At 52.4% G+C, this 27380-nt stretch overlaps 1 protein-coding gene and 1 long non-coding RNA gene across 3 annotated transcripts in view; one reads left to right on the forward strand and one right to left on the reverse strand.

The window, feature by feature from the left end:
- Positions 1–20085, reverse strand: part of Cd82 (CD82 molecule) — a 43826-nt gene extending 23741 nt beyond the window's left edge. Inside the window, exon 1 of the mRNA XM_021193364.2 lies at positions 19923–20085. The gene's annotated coding sequence lies outside the window, so the exon portion shown is untranslated. The remainder of the gene's footprint in view (positions 1–19922) is intronic.
- On the forward strand, positions 10567–27362 carry LOC115063615. 2 transcript variants are annotated; one of them, XR_003843452.1, is made up of 5 exons: positions 10567–10680; positions 22867–23019; positions 24928–25103; positions 25438–25614; positions 26648–27362. It is a non-coding gene; the product is annotated as an uncharacterized LOC115063615 (long non-coding RNA). The 2 variants fall into 2 exon arrangements; XR_003843453.1 differs by lacking the exon at positions 10567–10680 and adding an exon at positions 21839–21974.
- Positions 27363–27380: the final 18 nt, after the last annotated feature.

A 27380-nucleotide genomic window follows, 5' to 3' on the forward strand; every position in this document is an offset into this window, starting at 1 on the left:
CTAAGAGCCACACAAGTCTCCTGCTACGCTGCAGCTTCCCACTGTCCCCAGCCCTCCTGCCCTGGCCAGTCTAGAACTGAGCTGGCATCAGCCCCACTCAGCATGTGCTTATCCACACGGCAGAGGACCGACAGCAGAGAAACACAGCAAGAACACCGTCCTCTGCAGCCAACACTCCTGCTGATACACTGGCTATAAAATTCAGATGATGCGCATGTCCTGCCTGTCACTCTGCTTTCCTCTTGTCACCCTGGTCTTTCTCACGTGCTCTTTACTGTTGCCCCTGTACTCTCAGGCCTTGCCTACACAAGGGCCTTTGCACACGCAGTTTTTCTTAGAATCCTAATTCCTAATGTGGATTTTTGAGATTCTTCCTCTGTGGTCTCTCTTCTATTGCACTGCACAGCCAGCCATAGCCAATGCCCACGCCCACCACTGCCCAGTTTGCACCAACAGAGGCTCGAAGGTGAGCTTGGGCCCCAGGTGACTCAGGAACAGCCAAGTTCTACATCCAAGTGTGTCACAGGTTCTCCCCACTACAGCTTTTCCTCCACATCCTCCCTAAAATGCAGGGTCCTTCAGGGTTATCCTGAACTTAACATTTTCTGCCCATGACTCAAAAAATGCCCAGGACGCAGTGAACTCCTGGCACATGATTGTGTCATGGGTGTCTGCAGAGCTCAGGAAGGACCCTTAGAGACACTTTGGTTCTGCAGAGGAAGCCACTGAACACCAGAAATGACATCACTGAAGCTAGCTAGCATGGGGCACAAGCTTGTAACTCCAACACTTGGGAGGCTGAGGCAGGAGGATCAGATGTTCAAAACCAGCCTCAAGTTACATAGCAAAATTGAGGCCAGCCTGAGATAAATAAAATACTATCTTTAAGAGGAAAAAAAGGAGGAGGAAAAGAAAGAAGAGGAAGAGGAGGATAAGGAGGAAGAGGAAGAAGAGGAGGAAGAGGAAGAAGAGGAGAGGAAGAAGAAAAGAAGGAAGAGGAGGAAGAGGAGGAAGAGGAGGAAGGAATGCTGGGTTATACAATGGGAGTTGGTTGACTCCCTCCAGAATTAGCACTGGATCTCCTTTGTGTGTGAAGATCTCAGAAAGAAGTCAGGGGGCTTACTCCTGTAAACCCAACACTTGGATGCAAGGCAGAGGCAGGAAGATTCACAAGACTGAGGTTAGCCTGCTCTACATAGTAAATTCTAGGCAAGCTAGGGGATACACAGTGAGATCCTGTCTCAAAAATAAAAACATAGGACCATGCTTAGTGGTTAGAGTGTGTACTGCTGCTGCAGAGGGACAGTTTGATTCCTAGCACCAACGTAGGGTGGTTCACAAATTAACGCCAACTCCAGCGGATCTGGCACCTTCTGTTCTCTTTTGACCCTGGCACTCACATGCATGAAATATAAAATAAATCTTCACAAATCAGTAAATAAAATTAGGTCGATAAGATGACTCATTGGGTACAGACACGTGCTGCCAAGCCTGACCACCTAAGTTCTACCCCAGGACCCACATGGAAGAAGGAAAAACTGACAGCTGAGTGTTGTCCTCTGACTTCCATGTGCGTACAGTGGTGCATGCACACACAATAGAAATAAGTAGATATAAAGGCAAACTTTAAAATAAGTCAATCAATACTAAACTTCTAAAATGCTTGAAGGCATGGTTCCACTCATTTCCAGGGGTCGCCAGGCCAACTGAGGACCTGTCTTCCCCCTCACCCACATCCCCTGGAGCTCTGTGTGGTCCCATCTTGGCTACACACTGGCACTGTCCAGGAGCGCTAAAGCTTGTGGGCGCTTGATCACCATGGCCAGAGATCCTGATGAGCTGCTCCGAGGGAAGCAGGAACGAGGTTTAGGCTCTCAGGATGGAGCGTGTTGAGCAGTATGCCAGGGCCCAGCACAGATGTTCTGCCTCTTGTGATCCAGCCGAGTTTCCAGTGCCCTGGTGCTTAGACAGGAGCAGGTGACCAGAAACCACTGTCATGTGATTCTCCCACCCCTCAACTATTCTGTACCCTTCCAGAAGTTCATCCCCCTCCTATCACCTACTCCAGAACATTGTCATGGGGTCACCGAAGAGATCTCTGTCTTCAGAGAGGCCAGACAGAGTAGGAGACGACCATACAAGCACAAAACTACAAAGTCTACACCTGACTAGGCCACATGGGTCACCTCCTGCCAGCTATGTAGCCTGCAGTCATGCCTTGCTTGTGCTGTAGCTTTCCCTGTGAAATTAGCTGACTTGTGGGTTCCAGGAAGGAGTTAGGTGAAGTGCCTGATGCCTGACAGGATTCTGCCCAGTGGCCCTGGCCTACACTGAAGCAAGGTGATGGGGGAAAGGCTGGCCCCTGGGGAGGGGGACCTCTGTCAATGAGGCCAGGCCATGAGTGTCACCCTGAGGCAGGAGGCACCTGGAGGCTGGGAAGTCTGGCAGCCATGGCAGGGAAGAGTGGCCTGTCACACATGAAAGGATGTGGAGAGAGAACTTGAAGGCTCTGGAGACCACCTGGCCCAGCCTGGCCCAGCAGGCTGACATACACAGATCTCCAGCCTCTGGACTTTACCCTGAACATTCATAAAAGGAGGTTGGTCATGGCGGCTGCCTGTGCTCTCCTGTGTTGTAACCTTCTGTGACAGCTGACTTGGGGACTGCTGGCTTGTTGACCTCACACTATCTTATTTTCAATCTCAGCTTGTACTTTCGGTTTGTTGTTACTGTTGTTAAAATAAGAGAGGGAAAAACAAACAACAAGCAAACAAACACACGTCTCCCTGGCAACAGGAGAAGCGTGGGGCCATGGAGCAGCCTGGGAGATCAAGGTTCCCTGGGAGACCTCTTGGGAGTCCTGCTCTGCTTCTAGCTGCTGTGTGACCTTGAGCAAGAGAGTTAGCTAAAGTCTCTAAGCTCTTAGGGCCTCACCTCCAGCGTAGCTGGTGGGAGCCTGCCCGGTGGGAGCCTGAACACAAGCTGCTGCCCCCCTCTAGCATCCCACATGTTTAGTCGCGGGACTTCAAAAGCCCAGTCACATGACCCCAAGAGCTGGCTCGACAGGTTCCCACTCTCTGGCACCTCAACACTGTAGCTAGGAGTTGACAAGCTTTAGCCTGTCACCTGCTATCACCCACGATTTCTCATTGAGGCTCTTTAACAAGCTCCTAGATAAAGCATCATCCCCATTGAGCAGATGGGAAAACTGAGACTCAGAGGTTCAGTGGCTTGCCTAAAACCAATCCAGTAACTAACCAGAGTTCTTTCCTTACCTCATGCTAAGCAACACCTTGGTGGAGACCACCCACCCAATCTTCCTCACCAGGCTTCCTCACCAAACCCTTTCTGTCCTGACCCAGCTCCCAAGATGTGACTCTTGGCTTCCTGTCAGGGCAGGAGACCAGATCCTCTAGTCCTGGCCAGGATCTCCCTTCGATCCCTTTAATGATGTGGCTTAGATAGGTTTCCCTTCTTACATTTTGCTCTGCAGCCCAAGCGGCACCACTGGACAGCCATTGACTGAACAAGAGGCCACCTTGTAAGAAGTGCCAGGACGGGAAGCACAGATGCTGGAGCCAGCCTCCCCCACCTGCCCCAGGTACCACGGAGGCTGAGCCATGGCCCCTGAGCTCCCAGTCTTCTGCAGCTCCCACACTCAGATACACTGTGCTAGGGACACTCTGGACACCCTACTTCAGTCTCCATCTCCCAGTGAAGAGACTGAGGCCCAGATGTTGTGAATGTTGAGGTGTGTGCTGGGCTGGGGTTGGGGCTGGGGCTGGGGCTGGGCGGCTGGGGCTGGGGCTGGGGTGGCTGGGGCTGGGGCTGGGGCTGGGGCTGGGGCTGGCTAAAGTGGCCAGTGCTCTGGGTGGCTTCAGACCCTTATAAATGGGGCAAAGCGTTCACATTTGTCCATCACATTGGGATGTGTAAACTGCTGGGCTTGGCCTGAAGTGTCCAGCCCAGGGCTCCACCCCATCTCAACCTAACTGTAGTTCACGTGGAAAATCAGATAAGACATTAAGTCTGAGGGACACTTAAGAGACTCTAGGATCAGCTATTCAGAAGTGGCAGATTCTGGGGCTTCGTGTCAGGACCTAGACTCCCAGGAGACGTCTCAGGAAGCAGCTACCTTTTAAGAACCTCTCCTCACCCCAGCAAACCAGGTCACAGCATGGGTTCTGAATTGAGAGAGACTATAGTCTCATTACTCAGAGCTGTGTGACCTTTGGCACACAGCTTGCCTGCTCTGGACCTCAGTGCTCTCTGTAACGTGGACTATCACGGATATCCAGCAAGAAGCCAGTCCTGACTTGCTGACACTCTTGGAGATCCCTTGGTTCCTTGAGAGGTGGGACAGGCCTGGGGTTCCTGTAGACTGGCCCAGAAAGGTCATGGTCACTAAGTCCTTGGAATGGAGTCTGGTATAGAACAGCATGAGGGACAAAGGGAATGTGCTCACTGACCAGTCCCCCTCATCCAACCCCTGACCTAAGCAGGACAATGCGGGCTCAGGAGGGAGGCGGGCAGCACCTGACCTGGTCACACAGGGAGAGTGGCCTAGCTCTGGTGGGTCCTCAAGACTCTGGAACTCTGCAGCCCAAGGTCCTGCACACTTTATGATGGGAAGTCAGGATGGCAGGGGTAAGCAGCCCCTGAACCTCTAGCCTCTGAGCAGATGGGAGTGGTACCTAGGATCTTCAGGGGCAATGGCACAGTTCCTGCCTGCTCTGCCCCCAACACACGACACATGGGGCTTGCTAAAAACCCCAGCATAAGGCTCAGAGGTGAAAGGCTCAGGGGCCCAAAGGCAGTAAAGTTCCCTCAGGGGAACCCCAAGTGACTTCCATCCTGAGCCCCTGGAGTCTACCAAGACCCCACCATGGGCTAGTCTCAAGCTGGACACAGGACACAGATGGGTGGAACCCCTCCTTGCCCGCAGGACAAGCTCACAAGACAATGAGCCATTAAGTAACAGGCTGTGCCTTTGTCCCAGTGGCCCTGTTCCCTCTGAGGGACAGCTGGGCTCTGGGAACACAGTCTACGGTACTAACTGACCACAGGTGGAGCATCTGCAGTTATCCTTGATGGAGACACTTGCTCCCCCCCTCCCATGACACAGCTGGCAGACCGTACCCCAAGGGCTGATCAAGACGCCCTGCGCTAACAGCTATGCTTCATGGCCAGCAGAAACCGTTTTTTCACAATAAGTAAGATAATCCAACCAAGGCCAAGTCTAGTCAGGGCTGTAGCCCTGGCACCAAACCTAACCAGCAGTGGACGGTACGACAGATACCGAGGTCTGGGGAGGAGACTCACCCACCCATGCAAATAGCTGGCAAACTCACTGGGCCAGGGCCAGGGTTCCTAAGACAGAAACCGGGTGTGGGCCCTGAGTGGGTGATTAGGGAGAGGGAGGGGACTGTAATCAGGGATCCCACATGGCAACAGCCAGCAGGCTCAGGCAGCTCCATTGTCCCCTCCCCAGGCTGAGCTTAGGAGACAGGGAGGGTACAGCTGCAAGGCCACTTCTTGCAGGCAGCCCTCCCAGATCCCTCCAGTGCAGCCCTGCCACCTCCACAAGGGTTCAGACAGGCTCAAACCTGCTCCTTTTGCACTTCCCAAATGCAGTTTGTTTAAAAAACAAAACAAACAAACAAACAAAAAACCCAAAAGGTTCTCATGATCTGAGACCTGCTGTCTTCAAACTTACTCTGTAGCCAAGGATGACCTTGAACTTGTGATCCTTCATCTTCTGTGTGCTGGGATTTCAGGCTGGTGCTATACACCTGGTGTCCATGATGTTAGAGACCGTACCAAGACTCTGCACACTATGCCACAACCGAGACACATCACCAGCCTGGGACTTACTTTCCTGAGTCTCTGCTTCCCCCCCCCCCCTTTAAGAGGTGCCTGGCCTGTTGGGTGGGAACACAGTATTACACACAGGGAGCTGGGGTGAAGGCAGATGCACTACTTAGAGAGGATATTACTGACATCTAACGCCAAGCACAAGCCCAGGTTGGGGGAAGAGGAAAGGATGGAGCCCACTCACCTCCCCCTCCCTCCCTGCAGCTCCTGTATACCTGCCTAAGGTCCTTTGAGCCTCCTCCATTCCTTGCCTCTGGGACCACCTCTCTGGCAACCCCTAACCAAGCCTGTGAACACGTGGGTCAACAGCCACCTCACCCAGCAGATACCTCAGACACAAGCCACACTGATTCTCTGCAGTGTGGACACCAGACTCTAGAGAGGCGGTGACCCTAGACATCTGAGACCTGGATGAGGGCTGTGTCCCCTCCCCCAACCCCCAGCAAGCAGTGACAACTGACACAGCACAAGCAATCAGCTGTTAAGGCACAAACACATCCTCTGAGGAAGCTAGAGCTGACTGCACTTCCCCACTGGGACCCCCCAGGGCTTCTGGGCTCTGTGGGGTGGCTGAGGGGCTAAGGCCATGAGAATTATCAAGGGTGCCTATAGGGTTAGCCAGAGCTGGGCACAAATGCTCTGCGCACACAGGTACAGGGGAGTCACCACTGGGGACTAACGGGGGGGGGGGGGATGAGGGGAACCAAAGGAAAGGCATGAGGAGGGGAGAGTGGGGAGGAAGAGGGAGGGGGAGAAGACAGACAGACATCAAGGTGACAAGAGCCTCCTCCATCCGACTTCAGGTCCTCTCTGGTCTCTGCAGGGATCCTTGTGGCAGAGGAAAGTATGCAAACCCAGGCCCAGTTGGTCTACCAGGAGTCAGACCCCAAGTCTTGAGTTTCTGCTTGTGTCACATCTTGTTAACAGGGGCCAGTGTCCCCTTGGGCTCCTAAGGGCTTCATGCCCCTCTGGCTCTGCCTTTCCTCTGCTCTCCCCATTAACTATCAGCAGCTAGCTACCTGCACCCCAGCTTGTTCTCCCCTATCCAGGCTGCACCCCCTCCAGACTCCTGAGAAGTCCTCTTAGCGAGTCTTTATCACCAGACAGGGTAGAGGGGAGCCTGGAGCCAGGCCACCTACCACATCTAAAGTAAGGAGAAACAAACAAGAGAAGGAAATGTTGGGGGGGGGGGTCAGAAAGTTAAGATAGAGTCTTGTTAGGTGGCCTAGGCTAGCCTCAGACTTGTGGCAATCCTCCTGCCTCAGCCTTCCAGATGCTGTGCTTCCAGATTATAAACCTTCCAGATTACAAGCTTGTGCCATGTTCCTGTCTGGGTGAAGGAGCCCTGTGTCAGCCAGCAGTAGGAAAGCCACAGCAACACCAAGTCCCACAGAGCCTGTGGTCAGGACTCCAGAGAGGAGGAGAAGACCAGAAACCAGCTGGACCAGTTCTTCCCTTCATCACTTGTGGTCCCAAACCTCAATTTACCAGTGTGTGACACCTCCTACCAAACTCCTAAAGCTGTCGGGAGTCTGGGTCCTCCACCCTCACACCCACGCATGGTAAGCTTCCTCTGTCCTCACAAGACCACCGCTTCTCTCCTGCCCCTGGTGGAGGGCAGGGCAGGGCAGGCCTCTGGGATGCAGATGCTGGCAAGGCTTGAGGTAGGGTGAGGGTGAAGCTGGCAGGTCCCGGCTGGGTAGCAAGTCCCTTCGCAGTCAGGGTAGCTGTGCTCACTCCTGCTCTAACAAAGTCTGGGCAGCGAAGGGACCAGGAGGCTACTGACCAGCATGGACAAGAACGCATCCTGTCAGCCTGAGAAACCCCCACTCAGGTCTGGAAACTGAGGCCTGGGAGGTCAGGACTCAACCTACCTAACTCCCAGGTTAGAACTGGCAATGCCTACACACAGCTGCAGTGCTAACACTCACCTTGTCCATCTGTCCCTGTCCTGGCCCCTGGACCAGGGAAGGACATCCTATCCTAGGGTAGATGCAGGGTGGGGAGCTACTGGGACAACTCAGGGGTGGTTAGTATTCACCACCCCCCAGGGGCCTGCAACTCACTGTGGGAAAACATCCTCTTCCTTGAAAGATAAGCAATCGCTCAAGGTTAAGACGAGAGTCACAAGTCTTGAGCTGACAGTCCCTGGAGCACAAAACCCAACCAAACACTCTGGGCCCCAGGCCCTGGCCCAACATCTGCTCTAATGCTGTGCTTAGGCCTGGCTGGAGAAGCCACTTAGGCTACTAAGTAGCCGGGCTAGCCTTGTCACCAGCTACACACACTTGGGGTTAGAAGCTTATGCCACCATGCCTAGCAAGGAGAAGAAATTCAGTTGTCGGCCTACAGCAGGGACACTACAACAAGACCAGGTCCTAAGCTGTGGACTCTCCTCCACTCCGCTTCCAGGGCCCTAGGGAGGAGGAACAGGAACCAGTCGGACCAGCTGCCTGGCCAGAGGAACAAGTTTTCCTCCAGAGGGGTCAGTGGCCTAGAAGGAGGAGGACAAGAAATGGCAGACACTCAGGCAGAGCAGTAGGCCCCAAACCCTGATGTGTGAAAAGTCTGCAAAATCCTGTTCACAGGACACACAGGTTCTAGGAAAAGCCCCACCCCCGCCCAGGTTCTCCCATGACAGGGCTGGAGGCAGCCTGGACCTTCCCACCACAGGGGCTCCACACCAAGTGAAGGTCCTAGCCCTGTCCTTCATGGGGTGTTAGCTCTCTCACATCCAGGCCCTACCAACTCCGTGCAGAGCACTCTGGGGCTCAGGCGAGAGGGCCCAGAGCCTTCCCTTTTTCAGGAGCCTCTGTGTAAGGGGGGGGAGGGGGGAAAGGCCAGATGGGGTTGACAGCACAGCCAGGTCCTGAGCTGGGGGACCTGAGCAGCTGGCTCAGCACCCTGTCACTGTGAGAATGGACTATGCAATACCTTACCTCTTTGCCAGGCTCTCAGGGAGCCTGAGGGAGTGTGTGAGAAACTACCCGTGGTCAGCAGCTATAACACACAGGGTATTATTATAAGAAAAGGGAGTGGAGCCGGGTGTGATGGCGCACACCTTTAATCCCAGCACTTGGGAGGCAGAGGCAGGCGGATTTCTGAGTTCGAGGCCAGCCTGGTCTACAAAGTGAGTTCCAGGACAGCCAGGGCTACACAGAGAAACCCTGTCTCAAAAAAAAAAAAAAAAAAAAAAAAAAAAAAAAAAAAAAAAAAAAAAAAAAAAAAAAAAAAAAAAAAAAAAAAAAAAAAAAAGAAAGAAAGAAAAAAGAAAAGAAAAGAAAAGAAAAAGAAAAGGGGAGTGGGCACCCCAAGGGAAGTGTGGGCTTGGAGTGTCCAGCCCCACCCCCTTCAGTTGGTCACCTGAGCAGGCCCTCCCACTCTTCTCCCTCAGTTTCTTTTTGGAGAAATGAGCACTGATGACCTCTGACCTGGGAGGCTGACCTGGTGCAAGAGTTTCCTAAAACCAGCCCCAGGCAGGCCTAGCTCACACCAGATGCTTGCAGAAGCCCAAAGCATCCCCCTCCTGCTGCACGTGACTGGCAGAGCTCAGGCGAAGGGAAAGTTTCTGGCTTCAGGGAGCACTTACTGGCTGGGGAACAGGAGACGTGGACTCAGATCACATTACTGAGGAGTCAGTGGGGAAGCAGAGCAAGGCCCTGCCTTAGGAACAGCGGGGAGACTCGCTGGGGGTCTCCCTGGGTAGGCAGTGCTAGGGGAGGTATGGCAGCTTCCCTACCCAGAAGGCAGGGAAGAGGGAGGGGCATGACAGGGGCTAAAGGGTGCAGTAAGCCAGTCTTCACACAGGCTTGTGTCCTCACGCAGGGACCCCACCTGCTCAATGCAGAGCACTGGGCTCTCTGTGGCTGAGGGGAGAGGGCCTGCGCCAAAGCCTCACTTCAGTAAAATGAGGGCTTTCGGGCTGGTGAGATGGCTCAGCAGGTAAGAGCACCCAACTGCTCTTCCAAAGGTGCAGAGTTCAAATCCCAGCAACCACATGGTGGCTCACAACCATCTGACTCCCTTTTCCGGAGTGTCTGAAGATAGCTACAGTGTACTTACATATAATAAATAAATAAATCTTTAAAAAAAAAAAAAGAGGGCTCTCCTGTGTAATTCCCCACTCGCACGGTGTCCATATGGGAGAAGGGATAGAAGGGGCAGTCATTAGGCGTCACTGGGTAAGCTTTTATTAAACCGGACATAGCCCTGCCTCCATTCCACTACAGCTGGCTTCACCAAGGGCTGCCCTGCTTGATCTCCTGGATGGACGGTCTGTCCTCCACACACATCCTCCCAGCCCTCATGCATATACTAACACACCAATTATAAAAATTAATAAAAATACAATGCACACTCACGGACCGTGTCCCCTGCCACCAGAAACCCTGGAGCAAAGCTCTCCCAAGCCTTCCAATGACGGGCATGCATATCAGTCATGCTGTGAGAACTATGGCCCACCTCCCTCTCCCAAGACATCCTGCCAAGGACCCACTTCTCGGAACCCTTGTTTCCAGAAGGAGACAGAAAGGAAGAGTTGCTACAGGGACAGGGCATTAAATAGTAAAGCAATCCCATAACTAGTTAATGATACCACAGGCTCCATGGGGGGGGGGGGGTCCAAAGTCACACCGAAGAAAGACCTGCCTGCCTCTTGTGGTCTTGGTCTGTCTTTTCCAAACACAACAAGCTCACCGCCACACACTGCCCTTCCTGTGACTTTGAATCCAGAGACCACCAGGCCCAAAAGCCACCTGGAGGATTTCTGTCTCTGTGGTGGTCAGAAGGGCTGAGAGCAGAACGCAGGTAAGGGTGAGGTGACTACTTCAGCCTCAGAGGTCATTATGAAATATTCAACTGGGGCAGGTAGGGGCTCAATACGGGAGGACAGCGTCTCTCTTCTCTTCTCACTTCCCAGAGCTGGAAGCCAAGCTATGGCAAGCCCCTTCTATGCTTCAGGAAGCCCCTTCTATGCTCACAAGAAGCCAGTCTGATGGCACAACCCCAATCTGAGGGTGTAAACACTTCTTTTATGGTTTGTTTTTAAAAGCCGAAACACCAAATTGTTCACAGTGGTTACCTCTGAGTAATTATTTCCTTTAAGCATATGGTTCTGTGCACTGCAATCTTTTTCCACAAAACCGCTCTTCAGTAATTAGAAAAGTTTTCCATTTTTGTTTTCCATTTGGTTCGGATGGAAACAAAGTTTTTGGGTTTTGTTTTGTTTTGTTTTGTGTTTTGCCACTGTTGTCTTGGGGACGTATAGGTGTATATGTTGTGCCTGTGTGTACGTGTGTTCACATGTTTATGGACACACGTGTGTAAGACTGCAGCTGAAGTCTGGTGTCTTTCTGGAGTCACTCACTACTTTATTTACTGAGATGGTTTCTCGGTGAGCCTGGAGCTCCTCCTTTCCAGCTAGTCTACACAGACAGCTCACCCCAGTGATGCTGTCTCTGCTTCTAAGTGCTGTGGTTATAGGCAGCTGCCATACCTGCCTGGCTTTTATGTGGGTCCTGGGAATCCTCACTCATACAGGGCCCATGCTTTCTCCACTGAGTCATCTCCTTAGCCCGTGAGGCTGTTGTGCTTTGGTTTTTAAGTCTAGGCAAACACCCCCACCCCCATTCTTTTAATGTTAGAATAATTACTGGGGTCCTCTCCACAGCTGAGTCCAGGCTGGGATTACTCAATCTAAACACTGACTGAGTCCATAGAGGTTCAAATCTCCAGCTGACCCTTGCCACTCACTCCCAGCAGCCCTAGCAGGCACCCACCCTCCGGCTCAGCGCTGCCGGGCTCAGCTCTCATTTGCCTCCATCACCACACTTACTAGCTGCTGGCTTCATGAGGGTGGGGTCTTCCTGCCACTGGGCCCACCTGGAAGCCAAGGCTGAGAAAGTGCTACAAAGCTGGGTATGAGAGGCCAAGGCAGGTGGATCTCTGTGAGTCTGAGACCAGCCCTGTCTACATGGTAAGTCCCAGGACAGCCAGAGCTATGGAGAGAGAGAGAACCTGTCTCAAAGAAACAAACAAAAAGTCTGACCAAACAACCAATCAATCTGGCTAACGCGTGGAGTTCTAGGGTCCGGAAGACTCACGGTATGGGGAGCCCTTAGTAGTTCTCTGCTTACTGCTTACAATGCACACAAAGCCAAGAACAAGGCACCATGGTGTACTGGCTCCTGGCAAAAAATGGGTCTGCTGCTCTACTCTGCCAGTGATGGTACAGCACAGAAACTGGGCCTGGGGATCTTTTGGACAGACTAGAGCAGAACACACATCCGCCTTGCCCTGGCTAGTGTGCACGTGCGTGCGCGCACGCATACTCACACGCGCGCGCGCGCGCGCACACACACACACACACACACACACGCCTAGAGGCCAGGGTTCAGAGAGGGAGACTATCTACATGATAGAGCATGACTCAAGGCCTAAACACTTACTCACTCTCTATGACTTCAAAGATCTCCTCTTCCCACAAGTCTGCCGTGTTTCTCTGTCCTCTATAGTGAAGCTTCCTCCATCTCCCTGCAGGCACACTAACAATCCATCCCCTGAGACAGCCAGCGGGAGAGGTTTTGCTCCCCGTAGATGTGCAACTGCTAACTGTCGTTACTATCGACACGTGGTGGATATGTATGCACTCAGTGCTTCCTACACACCAGGGATTGTTCTGAAGGGCCGAGCATGCATCACTGTGGAGGCACCTCTACTGAGTACACACTTCCAGCCTTGCCCCCACCCCCACCCTTCTTCACTCCCTGCCCCAGATCCAAGGGTCACTTATCTGATCGGCTCCTCTGGGAGCCACACTAGGCTCGCTAGGCCAGGCTCCACCTGGTGCAGAGCCAGGCTGCCTGCAGAAAGCTGCCATCCAGCTGCTGTGGGCTCTTACCACCTGGTCCTGCAGCCAGGCAGGATCTGGCCAAGTGCCACCTGTGTTCAGACAAGTGACTCCAGCCATTCCATAACAGGCAGGGTGCAAGGCCCTTGCCCAGATCTGAAGCCAGTCCTGCCACAGGCTTGCACACCTGTTAAGCTCACTGGGCCCTCACTTGATGCCCTGGCGTAAGCTTCATCAGCCCATCCCCATTCCACAGGTGAGCATGTTGAGGCTTAGACAGGCAGTTAAGCTGCCCTTGCCAGATGCCCAGGACAAGCCCCAGGAACAGCACCTAACTCCTTGGTGGGTCACACCTATGCTACCTAAGACACTGTCACATATCTGGTGTTGGCTGCCCAAGCAGGCTGTGACCCAGGCACTCCCAGGGAGTCTCCTGGGCCTTGACAAGCCGATATGGACTTCAAACCAACACTCCCCCCCCCCCCGAAAGCATGGGATTGGTTAACAACCAAAAGCTCAATGTGACCTCAAGTTCACATAACCCATTTTTCTTCAAATATGTTTCTTTTATAACATTGTTGTGTGAGTGTGCTCCCTTTTCAAATTAAATAGCGAAATAATTTGGGCTTCTGGCATAAAATTCAGAAAAATAAGAAAACTTTAAAAGGCAAAAAATGTCTCTAATCTGCACATTTGATTATAGTAATGCAGATATCTATTTACTTGGGGAATTTAGTTAGTTAGTTATGTGTTTGAATTTGCCTCTATGCATAGACATGTGCCAGAAGACGATGTCAGAACCCCCTAGAACTGGAGTTACAGACAGGTGCAACGTGCTTTGTGGGTTCTGGGAGCCAAACCTAGGTCCTCTGAGAGAGGAGTGGGTGGCTCTTAACTGCAGAACCGGCTCTCTAGTCCCAGGTTGGTGGTTTCTTCTTGTTATTGTTACATCAATCTATATCCATCCATCCATCCACCCACCCACCCACCCACCCACCCACTACTGTGGGTCCTTCTACCATGTAGTTCCTGGGGCTTGAACTCATATCACCAAGTTTGGAAGAGCTCCCTTATAGGCTGAGCCACCTCTGGATCCAACTGCATATATTTAAACAGGTGTTTATCTGCACTGGGGCCTTGGTGAGGAGTCACAGAGAGCAGCCCCTACCATTCTGTGCCTGCAGAGCCTCCTGGCAGCCGCTGGGAACTGACAATCCGCACCTTCCTCCTGGGCTGGCTTGATATGGGGTGAGGCCAGCACCCAGATGTCCTCTCCCTGGGAAAAGCCCTGATCTGCCCATGTGCCTGGGTGACAAAGCCACACACAGCAGCTGCAGGATAACAGTTACAGCTCTGCAGTCTGGGAAGGGCTGTAACTTGAGGTTTCACAACAGGTCTGAAGGACAAGATGGAGTATGAACCCCGATGCCTGGACTTGAAGTTCAAAGCAGCCTCAGGGCTCCAGTCCCCCAGGGACTTGGCCAGAGGCAGCATGTATGCAGACAGCACGTATACAGGTGCCCAGGACTGTCAGAGTCTTTCACAAACATGAGCATCTATGTCATTGTCAAACAGCACCGCAGTCCCTTGGTGCCTAGGAAGGATGTCAAGCCTGGGGATACCCAGAGTCCCTCGTGAACAGCAGTGTAGTGTAGGAACTATCTAAGTGTTTCCGGTATTCTTTGAGTTATCTCTAGTTGTCACTCTGTGTCATTAGGAACTATTGACAGCTCCACAAAGCCTTCCCGCATGACAGTTTCCCCCCAAATACACTGGGTCTACAGCTCACTGACTGCAGATGTGGAATGCCTACCTGTCGGATGGTTAATCCTAGCTGCCAATGGGACATGATCTAGGTCACCTAGGAGACCAGCCTCTGAGTGCACCTGTGAGGCATTATCTAGACTAGGCTAATCAAAGGGAGAAAATGCACCCAGTAGGCAGCAGCAATCGATGGCCTTGGGTGGCACTGTAGGAAAGGAGAAAGCTAGCTACGCACAAGCAATCCTCTCTCTGATTCCCAACTATACATATAATGTAACCAGCCACCTTAAGCTCCTGTCCTCACAGTGGACCCCACCACGGCAGACTGTGCCCCTTCAAACTGTGAGCCAAAACACCCCCCCCCCCCACACACACACACATTGCTGCTAATCAAGTATTCTGCCTTTGCAATGAGAAAATAATGGACATACTGTGGTCAAGGAGACCAACTCTGTCTGTCCCCCTCACAGGAACTGACACTGGCACTAGGGGCTATAGATGCTTGCCCAACGTGGCATTCAGCTGGCAAGCAGTGGCAGTGCTTGGGGAAGCACTGGGGAAGTTTAATCCCACAGTCTCTGACCTTGTCTGGGGTCCCTGCACTCCCCTAGGGGTTTGGGAAGCTTTCAGAGCATGTGCTGCCTGAAGTAAAGAAATCAGCCAGAGATTCTCTCCCTGCCCCAGGTTCCTCAAGAGGTTCATAGCAGAGCTAGGATCTAAACCTAGGCCCAAATGTCCACCCTCCAGCACCCTGTCCAGAGACTGCAGGCCCAGAACTCAGAGCTGCTCCATGGTGGGACTCCAAACTTAACAAGGAGAGTTGGGCTAGGGCCCAAAGACACAGAAGTTGGGGGTAGCACTTTCCAAACTGCCCAGGTGGCCTGTGGATAATGCCCGGTCTAAGCATCCTGGAGGGCACCTCTGCCTCCCCCTAGCCCAGACCCACACACAGCAACTGCCAGCTGCTTCCAGGAAAGTGCCTATGGCTGAGTGAGGGTTCACTGAGGGATCCAGAGGTCCCTTGCTAGGCTGGGACTGTAGGAAGTCCTTGTTTCCCTCTCTGTAAAGGCCAGGCTTCATGGGGAATCAGAAGCCCTGTGTGAAACCATGAGAGCCCTGGAAGCCTACTTCCCTCCTGGTGCAGGTTCCAGGCCCTGCTTCCTCTATATGGGGTCTCTCAAAGGAGTCACCAAGGATCTCACAGGGAGCTGAATCCAACTGAAATGCCCCCCCAAACCCCTTTATTCTGTTAGCTGTCATTTCCTGAGTGTCCACAGTAGGCCCAGACACATAGGACAAGGTAGTCCCTGCACAAGAGGCCCCTTTTTACCACAAACCAGCAGGACCAAAGGGAAATTAAGTCATGGGGGGACCCAGGTAGAAGAGCACAGAAGCACCCGGCACTTAGAAAGGACCAGCGTTGTGGACATCTCATGGATGAATAATGGAGGGGCACAGAAGGCGGGGCAGAGGGCACACTGAGGAAATGGCCCTGGTGGAGCTGGAGCAAACCAGCCAGATACAGACCCTAGCCACAGTTCTCAGCCACTGAGCATCTGCACTGTGCTGGGTCGTCACCACCATTTTCCCAATTCACACACAGTCTCAGAAACAGTTACAGAGCTAGGAAATGAAACTCTAGAGTGTAATGTTGGGCTACATGCCATACTATGTGCTGGGCCATGTGCCATACTATGTGCTCAAGCTCCATCGGGCAGAATAAAGGGACCGAATAGGAAAGAGCACAATTACTCACACTAAGGGCCTTGCTCAGCCCACTGCTTAGTTCTGGGTGTGTGTGTGTGTGCGTGTGTGTGTCACCTGAACACCAAGGAAAGACTTAGCAGCAGAGCCAGGAAGAGAGAAGAGGGGACTTATCTGCGTCCATACAGTGGACAAACACCAGAGCTGGACTTTGTGACAAGACCAGAACGCAGGCCTCTGATCCTCTCAGCTGCTTCTACATGTCTGTCCCGTGTGTCTGTCATCTGCTAACAGGAAACACACTGTGGTGCAGGGGAATCCCAGGAGTGAGTCAGGAGTAAGTCAGCTGGACCCTGGGGGCCACTGGCTTCGGGGTTGACTCCTCTCAGTGAGACAGCATCAGTGGCTGAGGGGAGGAGAGGAACAAACATATCCTGACCACTGGGCCCTGTTTACCTCTGGGCTTTCCCTTCTGGCTTCTCAGACCCAGGCTGGCTCTTTCCTGCTGAGATTAAACAGGTCACAACCTCATCCTGTCCCACAGAGGGGTCCAGGTTCAGCAGCCTGGGGTCTACCCACCCTTCCCGCCAGTGGCCTCTTGCAGAGCCAAGTCCTGACTGTTTGATGCTACTGTTTATATCATAGCTACAACCCAGTTTCCCACAGAGGAAGTGGGCATAATGGTTTAGAGCAGAGGTCTAGGCTAAACCTCTCCACACAGGAGAACCAGCAGGCCTCAGACCCTTTAAATCCAAAACATGCTCAGGGCTTAGGCTGCTGGGTTCAGGTGCCACTCCCCCCACCCAATGTATGATGATCTGACCCTGTTTGGCCCTCAAGGGAAAACGGGTGGGTCCCCATGGTGGAGGGAGTTGCCAACCAGTGGGAACTTCCACTTCTAAAATAAGGGGCTCTCCTGCATGTCGAACTTCAGAGCAGCGCCGGGGAACCAAAATCTACCCCTTGTGGGAATCTTGTGCCCAAACGACTGACCCTTCACTCCTGCCCTTTCTGGGTGGAACAGGGAAGCCTGGGTGCTTTTCCTTCCCGTCCTGATCAGCTACTCACTGCCCACTGGCTCAGGTTCCCCGACTCGGCCCAGACTCCACTCCTTCATGGGTGAACATAGGCGTTTTTGGAGGCCACGTCCTGTCACTTAACAACATTCACCCTCCCTGTGACTACCACCCACTTAGTGTGGTTACCTTCTGAGTCCTGACTGTGCCCCATGGGCAGGGCATAGCTGGATTCCACCACTTTGGGCTGTCTGCCATTCCTAACCTGTGGCCTCCTCTCACCAAAAGTCCCTTAGACTTCCCAGGTCCTCTACCCCTGCATATCTAGCACACACAGTGTCAAGCTTTGGACCATTCCCCTGTCCTAAAACCTTCAAGGCTCCTCGCTTCCCAAGACACAAGGTCAAGCTTTTCTCATTGGCATTCAGTGCCCTTCTGGAGTTCATCCTTCCTACCATTTCTACCAGCCTTAGCTAGACCAGTGGCCCTCAATCTGTAGGTTTGACCCCTTTGGGGTTAAAGACCTTTCACAGAGGTTGCCCATGGGCATTGGAAAACACAGACACTTACATTACACTTAACAGTAGTAGAAGTGCAGTTACGAAGTAGCAACAAAAATCATTTAATGGTTGAGGGTCACCACGACATGAGGAATTGTATTAAAAAGTTGCAGCCAACTGTAGGAACCACTGAGCTAGGCCAGCCACCCAGCCATTTCTCAAGAACTCCATCAAGAAGCTGACCCTGCCTTTGAGCATCTCCCTCTGTCCAAAAGACCTTCTGGCCTACCTTTCTGGTCCATAAGGCCCCAAAGGCCCCTCTCATCCTTTCTTCAAATATCTTCTGTCACATCCCTGACTCAAGCCCCTTCCCAACGCTGAGTGACCGAAGGGGGTGGGCCATCGTTGTGCCATTGCTTGGCATTTCACATCACAGAATGGGAGTGGTGGTGGGAGGGTCCCGTACACACCAGGCTCTGAATGTCTCCTTCTCCTCCTAAGGGTGCATCCTCCTCACTGCGGCAAAGTCTCATCTAATTAATGTCACCAAAAGGCTGACAGCCATGGAACAGGCGGTGTGCGGGTCAAAGATTAATCAGGACTGGGGAGTCCAGGCAGAAAGTCCTGCTCAACTCTACACTCCACACCTGCTACCCACTCTGGTTCCCCAGAGATTCCTCACAGATTCTGTGCCCCACACCACACACAGTCTTTTCCACGTGGCCTGGTCTTTCCAGAGAAGTTTCCAGCTGACTCTACAGCAGGGGCTCCTCTCCCTCCAAAATGCAAGGATTTCCCATGGGGCACCTTCCATGTCTTCTGTGCCCAGCCCTGCTCATGCAGACCATGTGTACTTCCTACCCTAAATGGAGCTTACAGTGAAACAGCCTATACCACTAAAGCCTCATAAACTACTGGGACTTCCCCTGAGCTAGCCCAGGCTGTGAGAGAAACTTCCCAAGAAGGGAGACGGGTTGGGGATCCTCTTAGCACCTCAGGATGAGGGGATTGCTAGGCCCGTGTGAGGTTGGACTCATTAAGCAGGGTTATTTTATTTTGCGGGAGGGGGTTTGTTTAAATTCAATACTCATCATCTCCAAGCTATGTTAGGGACTCAGGCCCTCTTTTGTCCAGGTAACACATTTCCTGACCCACAAAAGAACAAGATGACGTTGATAGCTGGTGTCAGTTTCTGACGCTGATGAGGTCAGGGACGGGACAGCTGCAGCTACCCACAAGCCCTCCAAACCAAGCCAATCCCCAAAGATGGGTTCATTTCCCAGAAAGATGACAGCACGCCACCTGCTCACTGACATCACAGGAGCTTTGAAGTGAGGCTTCTGGGCACCTAATGTCCTGTCAGGCACGGTACACACAGTTTCACTTAATTCTTGCTACTACTGTTTGGCCATTGCCCCCCAAGTTACAGATGAAGAAACTAAGGTTTGCAGGGGAGTGGAATCCAATTAGGCTGAATTCCAAAGCCTAAATCCTTGACACAGCCAGGTCCCAGGACACCCCCCACTATCAGAAGTGGAGCCCCTTTTGCACAAATACCTAATCCCTGGCACAGCAAGGAGCTCTCTAGGGCTTGGCTAGATTCTGAGCAGGTCTGGAAGGGTTTCCCCTTCTCCCCATGCACCCCAAGGGAGAGCACTCCTGCTATCCCTCCAGGCTCCTCTTCAAAACCAGCTCACCTGGAAAGTTTGGCTAGGTTGCCACTCTAAGTCCATCCAGTTCGGTGGTGCGTGCGCTCAGAACGTGGAAGGAGGTAAAGAACGGAAACTGCCTTGCTTTGGATGTGGAGTTCCTTCCAATAACCCAAGGCAACTGAAATCGTTTCTCTTAGTGACATTCTGCGGAAGTCGCTGAGGTCTAGCTACGCAATCAGAAAGCGAGTGTACTCACACACCACTGTGACTGTCACCTGTTAGCCCTCACATTCTGCTCGGAAGCTCATCTCAATCAACTTCCTCCTTCTGGAACCGGAGGAGCTTAGGGACAGGCCCGGGGCCACAGGGCTGGTGTGTGGCGCAGCCAGAACTAGGGAGTTCGGGACTCGGAGGTGAACGATCCTTCTCAGCTACTATGTGCTCCAGTCTGTTACCTGTTGCCAAGCTGGCCCCACGGGCTTGGTGGAATGCGTCCTGCTAGGAAATCCGGGCAAAGCTAAGTTTGCTTCCGATTATCCTGTCCCCTCCCCCAGGCTTCTCTTACCTGCTGCCTGGGTTCTGAGTACGAGCTTTAAGTCCCGCTGGCGCCCCAACTCGAGTCTGACTGCGCAGCTTGGCTCGGTCCCTCCGTTTTCCCCGCCACCCCCTCCCGAAGTCAGTCCAGAAGCTCAACGGCCTTGTCAGGCCACGCCACGCCCCCCGAGACCACGCCCTCGACACGCCCCCTATACAGCTCCCCCTCTGGGCCCTGCGGGAGGTAGCACCAGGCTCCGCCCACCACAGCCTCCCGGTTCAATCAAACGGCCACACCCCTTAGCACAACACTGGGCTGCCCTTTGCCAACCCTCCAGCTCTGCCCAGCCCTGCAGCCTGGCTCCAGCTCCAGTTTAGAGGCGAGGCCACGTACGCGCTTTGCTCCGCCTGCTTTGGGCCTCCAGGGGATAAGGCCGACCTGGGACCCCAAGTCTCTGCTGCTCCAGTCTCTTCCAGCCTTGCGGAGTCTCACCCCCTGCGATCTCCCTCATCCTTCCCACTTCCCAACTAGGCCGCTGGCGATCCTCCGAAGCCCTCTCGCTCACTCCTTTGCGTCCACCACTTTCCCCAGGGGCTCACCCTTAGGCCTCCAACTGGGAGGCAACTCCCTGGCTCCGCCCCTCCCGGGGGATTCTCTGCTCCGCCCGGATCTTGTTCCCCTTAGCAACCTGGCTCAGGGCTATAAGCCTGGGGCCCCGACGCTGGCATTCTAGGACGGGCGTATCCCGGTGCAACCCGGGAATGGCGTGGGAGCGTTCGCGTTCCAAGACCAGGTCTCCGTGTGGAGGCGGCTGGAGCCAAGCGCTTTCTGAAAATACTAACAGCTACCAGTGGTTGAACTTTTGCTCGAAGACAGGATGAAAGCCAGCAGTTGTTAAAACTCTGCTTCAGTCCCTACCACTCCTGGGCTACTTTCTTTGCACCCATTTTACAGATGCACAGCCCAAGCTTTAGGGAGGGGAAGTCGTGGGCTAGAGTCTAGCAGCAGAGTCGTTCGTGAACCATTCCAACGTCTCAAATCATACTTCACACTTGTCCTAGCTTGTCTGGATTTTGCTCCATGAAGAAGTGACCCAGGCCAGCCAGCTGTGGTACAGCAGGCTGGTGAGGGGGTGGCAGGAGAGGGCAGAGGGCCTGAGCCCTCCATGGCTGGCTTCTTCTTTGAGAAGGTGGACTGCCAGAGTTCTCCAGATGTCTGCACACACCACCCTGCACTTCAGACCGTGGATCAGCCTCAGGCGGGTTACCAGGTTAACAAGCAGGGCCATTAACCTGTGAACTGACGAAGTTCTTTAGCAACACCTTACCTCACTGGCATAACAGAGCAAGCCACTGAAGGGGGGGGGGGTATGAATGAGCTTGCTTTGCGGGTGGGGTGCTGGATGCAATGTGGCCCAGTGGTTCTCAAAGCTGTTCTCACCCTAGAAGTGCCACCACTGCCTGGGAACTTGTTAGGATCATGTTTAGGGTTTGAGGCACCCCAGAAACAACTTGGTGGGAAACTGCAGTGGTTTGCTTTCTTTCACGAGGGTCTCAGGCGATTCTGAGTCAGCTTTGAGGTTGAAAGTCACTGTTGGGCATGGGGTAGGCTGAGACTCACTCACAGGACCTAGGTAGACCTAGCATCTATGTTACCCAGGGCAAAGTAAGAGCCTTTAAGAAGGGACTCACAAAACCAAAGCCAAAGCAAACAAAACCCTAACCTAATAAAACCACATTATTGGTTTATGAGAGAGACAGAGACAGAGACAGACAGACAGCCTAGCATGATGGATCAGGAGTTTGAGGCCAACCTTGGCTAAACAACAAGTTTGAAGCCAACTTGGGCTGCATGAAAAAGGAAACAAAAAAAAAGATTAATAACAAAAATACTGTGAAATAACTTTTTATTTACTTTTGGTCTCATGTAGCCCAGGTTGTCCTCTATTTCCTGCTGCTGCGCCTTCAAACTTTCTTTGTGTGGAGATGAGAAGAAATGGTATTCACCAAGAGCTCAGCCTAGTGAGGGGACTAAGCCTGGGATGATGCTATAAACGGAAATCCCTGCACTTGGGAGGTAAAGGTGAGAAGATCAGGAGTTCAAGGTCATCCTTGAAAATGGGTTTTCCACCAGTGCAATGTAGGCCAGATTAGACCAGATTAAAACAGATAAAGGCTTCTCCGAGGCAGGTTCACCCTGTCCCAAGGAAGCGGGCCAGGGAAGTCGCTTAGCAGGGCTCACACAAGGGGCTTTTATAGGTCTTAGGTGAGGGACGATGAATGCGTCAGCTAGGAGCTGGGATCATACCCATATATGGTCAAAAGCTGAGCTCCTGGGTGGGGCACTCTTGGGGTGGGTTGCCAGAAATGCAGAGCTGAGGGGTGATGAATTAGGCCAGAGTTTTCTCAGAGCAGGTAGGGTTAAGGAAAGAGAGCAGATGGGCCAGGGGGAGGAGGGGTTCCAACCACACATTTAGCAATAGGATGGTCCCAGGTAATAAATTAATCAAACAATTTATATATACTAAGCTTAGGAAACAGGTTAGAGAGATGGCTCATGGGATAGGAGCGTTTGCTGCTCTTCCAGAGGCCTGGAGTTTGTTCCCAGGACCTAAGTTAGGAGGTTCAGGACAATTTGCAATTCCAGCTAAGTTTAGGGGACATAAACTGTCCTCCTCAGATGACTGCCATTTATTCCATAAGATGCCAAGATCTAACCTTGTTCCCTGACACTATGGATGCTTGAGCCACAGAGCCACAGTGAGAGAACAGGGTGCTGCAGTGTCCTGGCCTGGGTGCTAGATCTTGACCTTGTCCAACTTTTGCCAAGTGGCCATAAAATACCTTCCTCCCCATCCTTTTCTGAGACCTCCTTGACCCCCAAGCTAGGATGTTTGCGGTGGTGACTCACAGATGGCTCTTGTGTGACAAGACTTGTCCTGAAGGGATTCAACGTACACATCAATTCTCCCCAGGTAGGGAACCCACAACAGACCAAAGCATGGATGCTACCCAAGCCCAACATGGTGAACCGATGAACCTCCAAAGCACACCCCAGACACGGGTGACATCTCACAGAAGCTGGGAACCTGAGCACAAGACACAGCTTCTGTGAGCTCAGCAGGTTGGTGAGTATCCAAGTGATTTAGCTGGTCAAAATCCCTTCCAGGCATCTCAGCCTGTTTCTTGGTCTGAGTCTCCTTCTCCTGTGTAGTTAACTTGTCTGAAACTCTTTGCAGCTTTATTGCTTACTCTGGAAGGGAGGGGCTTAGTGAATCTGGTTAGTTTCAGGGACTTCCTGAAGCTATTTTGAGTTGTTCCCCTTCCTGCATAATGAGATTCCCTGAAAGATGGGATGTTTCAACCTGGGAGGAAAATAGTACACAGTAGGTGGAAGACCTGGGTCCCATCAGCTCCTCCCTAGCCCAGATAGTTCCTCCACCACCAATTTGCCCCTCTTGTTTAAATTCTGTTGGCAACCCTTTCCTGTTCAGGCCACTCTAGACTAGAGATGGGGGCAACTGTGGGAAATAGGGAAGTAGGTGTGCAGCTCCTGGAATTCCTGCCACACAAGGCACATTGTCTTCTGCACTCATGCTGAGGTTTTCTCAAAGGCACTGACATCCTGGGGTTCTGGTACTATTGTACAGGCCTCATTTAGCACAAGAAACCCAAGCTTAGGGGCTGGTGAGATGGCTCAGTGGGTAAGAGCACCTGACTGCTCTTCCAAAGGTGCAGAGTTCAAATCCCAGCAACCACATGGTGGCTTACAACCATCCTTAATAATATCTGATTCCCTCTTCTGGAGTGTCTGAAGACAGCTACAGTGTACTTACATATAATAAATAAACAAATCTTAAAAAAAAGAAAGAAAGAAACCCAAGCTTAGAGTACAGTTTCGATGTGCTAAATCTTATCCTCTTATGCTAAGCAGTTCACAGACCAGACAACAAAAGGTTCATCCTCCTGTCTGACCGTCATCCATGTAATCATCAGCAAGACCACGCTCCAGTTTGGACTTCCTGGATTTAGAGCATATGAGGAGGTCAGCCCGGGTCCATAGCTGGGCCCACCTGCCTGCTTCTCTACCAGTGTCACAACAATACAGGACTCAGTCGTGAGGACACCCCAGCCTATCTGCCCATTGCTCCACACAGCCACTGCCTCCAGGAGTTGAACACCTGTGACAGAGCCAATTATCTAGGGATAGAGGAGTCAGGAGGCTAGGGTTGCCCTTGAACAGAGACCTCCGGTGTTTCCACACAGAGGCATGGTCAAGATGAACCTGTAGACATGGGTAACCCTCTTGTCTGAGTCTGTGTCCTTGTCCCTTAGAACTGTGCATAGTATCAGAGACTGTAAGGGCTGGGCCTGGGTGCATACAGACCCGGCTACTCATTAGCTGAAATGGATGGATGTCCCAGTAATGTCAACTCCCTTTCTTCCACCCTCACCTGGGGGCATTTTGCCAAGAAGAAAAACAGACTTCTAGTGAGAGATTCCCATCTGGTGTGAAATCCTTAGGCCATTTCAGAGGCAAAGCCAAGGGAGCTCATGGAGGCCTAGAGAGCTTAGCAGAAGATCTAACATGGCCAATGGGAGGGTGTGGGGTGGTGACTGAACTTTTAAAGAAGTGTGGCCATGGGGCTTCCAGGCCTTAGAAGAAGTCCACTGTCCCCAGTCACTGGGTGTGGCTATCAGGTTCTCTTCTGTGCCTGGATTCAGCAAAGGCCCCCAAACTTCTGCACAGCTCAAATAGGAGAGGACGAGATTATTTGTCTCTCATTGTTATTATATTCACCTATTTTGTATTACTATAACACAATCCCCGAGGCCAGGAGACTTATAAAGAACTCTGTTTTGAAGCCATATCTGGTGGTGTTGACTTTTGGCAGGGTTTCCACCAGCATAGGGCAGCACAGGGCAGGGCAGGAAGTGCACAGTGTGCTGTCTTGGTCAGTGTTCTACTGCTGTGAAGAGACACCACAGCTATGGCAAAGCTCTTAGGAAAGCATTTAATTGGGACTTGCTTTCAGTTTCAGAAGTTTAGTCCATTATCAAGACGGCACGGAGCATGAAGGCACACAGGCAGACGCGATGCTGGAGAAGGACCCGAGAGCTCTGTATCCGGATCCATGGACAGCAGGGGAGATACTGCGACCTGGAGGATGATGTTAAAGCGGAGATGCCTTGACCCAGCCTTGGAAGTCAGGTTGTGTCTTCCTTCTCATTCCCCAGCGGAGATCAGGCAGGAGCACTGTGCTCAAAGGGGAAAATGGTCGAGCCTTCTCTGAGAAGGCAGAGTTCTAGCGTGGCTGCTGTGAGAAGCCGCTGCAGGCTTCCCGGGCGTCCTCAGCGAGATGGGGTGGAATTCCCTTGGACGAGAACTGGGAATCTCAATGAAATTGGTTTAGAGCAAGAACAGTCTTTTAGAATTTTCTAGACAGAGGAAGCCCTTCCTGCCCCTTGGCCAGCCCTGTTTCCTTAGCATTGTGAACTTGAACAGATTTTTTTTCCCCAATCACCCTAATAATGTTCATTCTTAGGATGCCTGCTTCCCATGTGCGGGGACAGAGGTGTAGAAAAGCATTTGCCCAATATCAAGATGACGAAGAAAAGGGAAAGGCCAACGTGGTCAACTCTGGGGCACTTCACCGACTATTTCTACCAGCCTTAGCTGCAGAAACCTCGTCCCAAGAAGAGCTTTGAATTAGCCATATCCGGTGAGTGACCTGATTCTGTGTACCCAGAGGTCCACTCTGGACGAGAGAGCTTCCCCAGGGGGTGCTAGCCGCACCTAACTGTCATAAAGGATGCTGGCCCCAGAGCTCACAGCATACCTCCGTTGCACCTCTGTGCCTGCCCCACATCTGAGCTCATGAACTCTCATCAGTATCGCCTCCAGTCTTTTGGGCCTGCTTGGAACCTTTACTTTCTTTGGCTGACCTCGAAACCCGTCCTGGCTGGGTCACAGCCAGGACAACAGCCTTGTTTCCACTGGAGAGCCTGGGTGCATTCTATGGCAGTGATTTAACCAAAGATTTCCCCCAGACCTGATTTTACCCACTGCCCCTTGCTACCTCTGAAGGTCCAGGGGAAACACCCCACCTTGGCCTGAGGTGTGTGGCTATTAACCTTTCCAGGAAAGTGACTGTGGCAACCGTGGTTATAAAGGTGACCAGTTACAGAACCTAGCAGCCCTGCTTTCTGTCTGTGCAAGGGTGGAAGCCAGTGGCCCGAGCCAACCAGATGATCGCCTGAGCCGAGCAGGCGAGCCAGAGCTGAGCAGGCGAGCCAGAGCTAATCAGAGGAGCACCTGACTTCCAGCTTTATATTACCATTTTTTCCTTTTAATTTCTTCTTCTCACATATATTACATCCTGACCACAGTTTTCCCTCCATCCCCTCCCCCCAGTCTCTTCTCCTTCCACCTCTGCTCAGAAAAGAGCACACCACTCCGGAACACCACCCAAACGTGGCACAACAAGCTACAGTAAGACCAGGCACATATTCTCACAGCAAGGCTGGGCAAGGCCACCCAGTAGGAGGAAATGAGCCCCAAAGGCAGGCAGAAGAGCCAGAGAGAGCCCCTGTTCCCACTCTTAGGAGAAGACCTAGCTCAGACCCCTGCAGGCTCCCTCATCTCTGAGTCCCTCATCTCCCCATGAGTCCTGGTCAGTTGATTCTGTGAGCCGTGTTTGTGTGGTGTCCTTGACCCCTGAGGCTACTCCAACCCTTCTTCCCCCTCTTCTGTAGGACCCCCGAGCCCCGTCTAACATTTGGCTGTGGGACAGGGCACCTGCTTCCATCAGTTGCTGGATGAAGTCTCTCTGGTCTCTTTGAGGACAATGACGCCAGGCTCTGGTCCCAGCACATGCTGCAGGGATGACAAACTGTAGGTCAAGGGTCTTGTGGCTGGGTTCGTGTCCCAGTCCCTCCACTTGAGGCCTTGGTTGGTTACAGAGGAAGCCGGTTCTAGCTCTGTGTCCCCCATCGCTGGGAATCTTCTCTAGTGTCACCCTTGTAGATTCTATGGGGGTTCCATTGCACTAGGTTTCTACCTCACTCCAGAAATGCCCCCCCAATTCCAGTCATCCTTCCCACTACTCCCTCCCTCCCTTCCCCAGCCTGACCCCTCCTGTTCCCATCCTCAGTCCACCCTGAAGTCTGTTTCCTTTTCCCAGGAAGATCCTTGCATCCCCTCCCCCCACTACTAAGCCCTCCTCGTTTAGTTTCTCTATCTGTGGATTGTAGCACGATGGTCCTTTACAGATAAAATCCACTTGTGAGTGAGGACATTCCGTGTCTGTGTTTCCCACCAGGGACTCGTGCTTAAAAAAAGACGAGTGTGAGCGTGTCTAATTTAATAACGGGATGCTACACTCTACATTTAATGAAGCATATTCATTATTGGCCATCTCTGCACCTGGGTCACCAGTCCATCAATATCTTCATTCACAGTTTCCTGTCAAAACTGCTTTTTTTTTTT

Source organism: Mus pahari, chromosome 3, assembly GCF_900095145.1.
Source record: "Mus pahari chromosome 3, PAHARI_EIJ_v1.1, whole genome shotgun sequence".
Classification (NCBI taxonomy): Eukaryota; Metazoa; Chordata; class Mammalia; order Rodentia; family Muridae; genus Mus; species Mus pahari.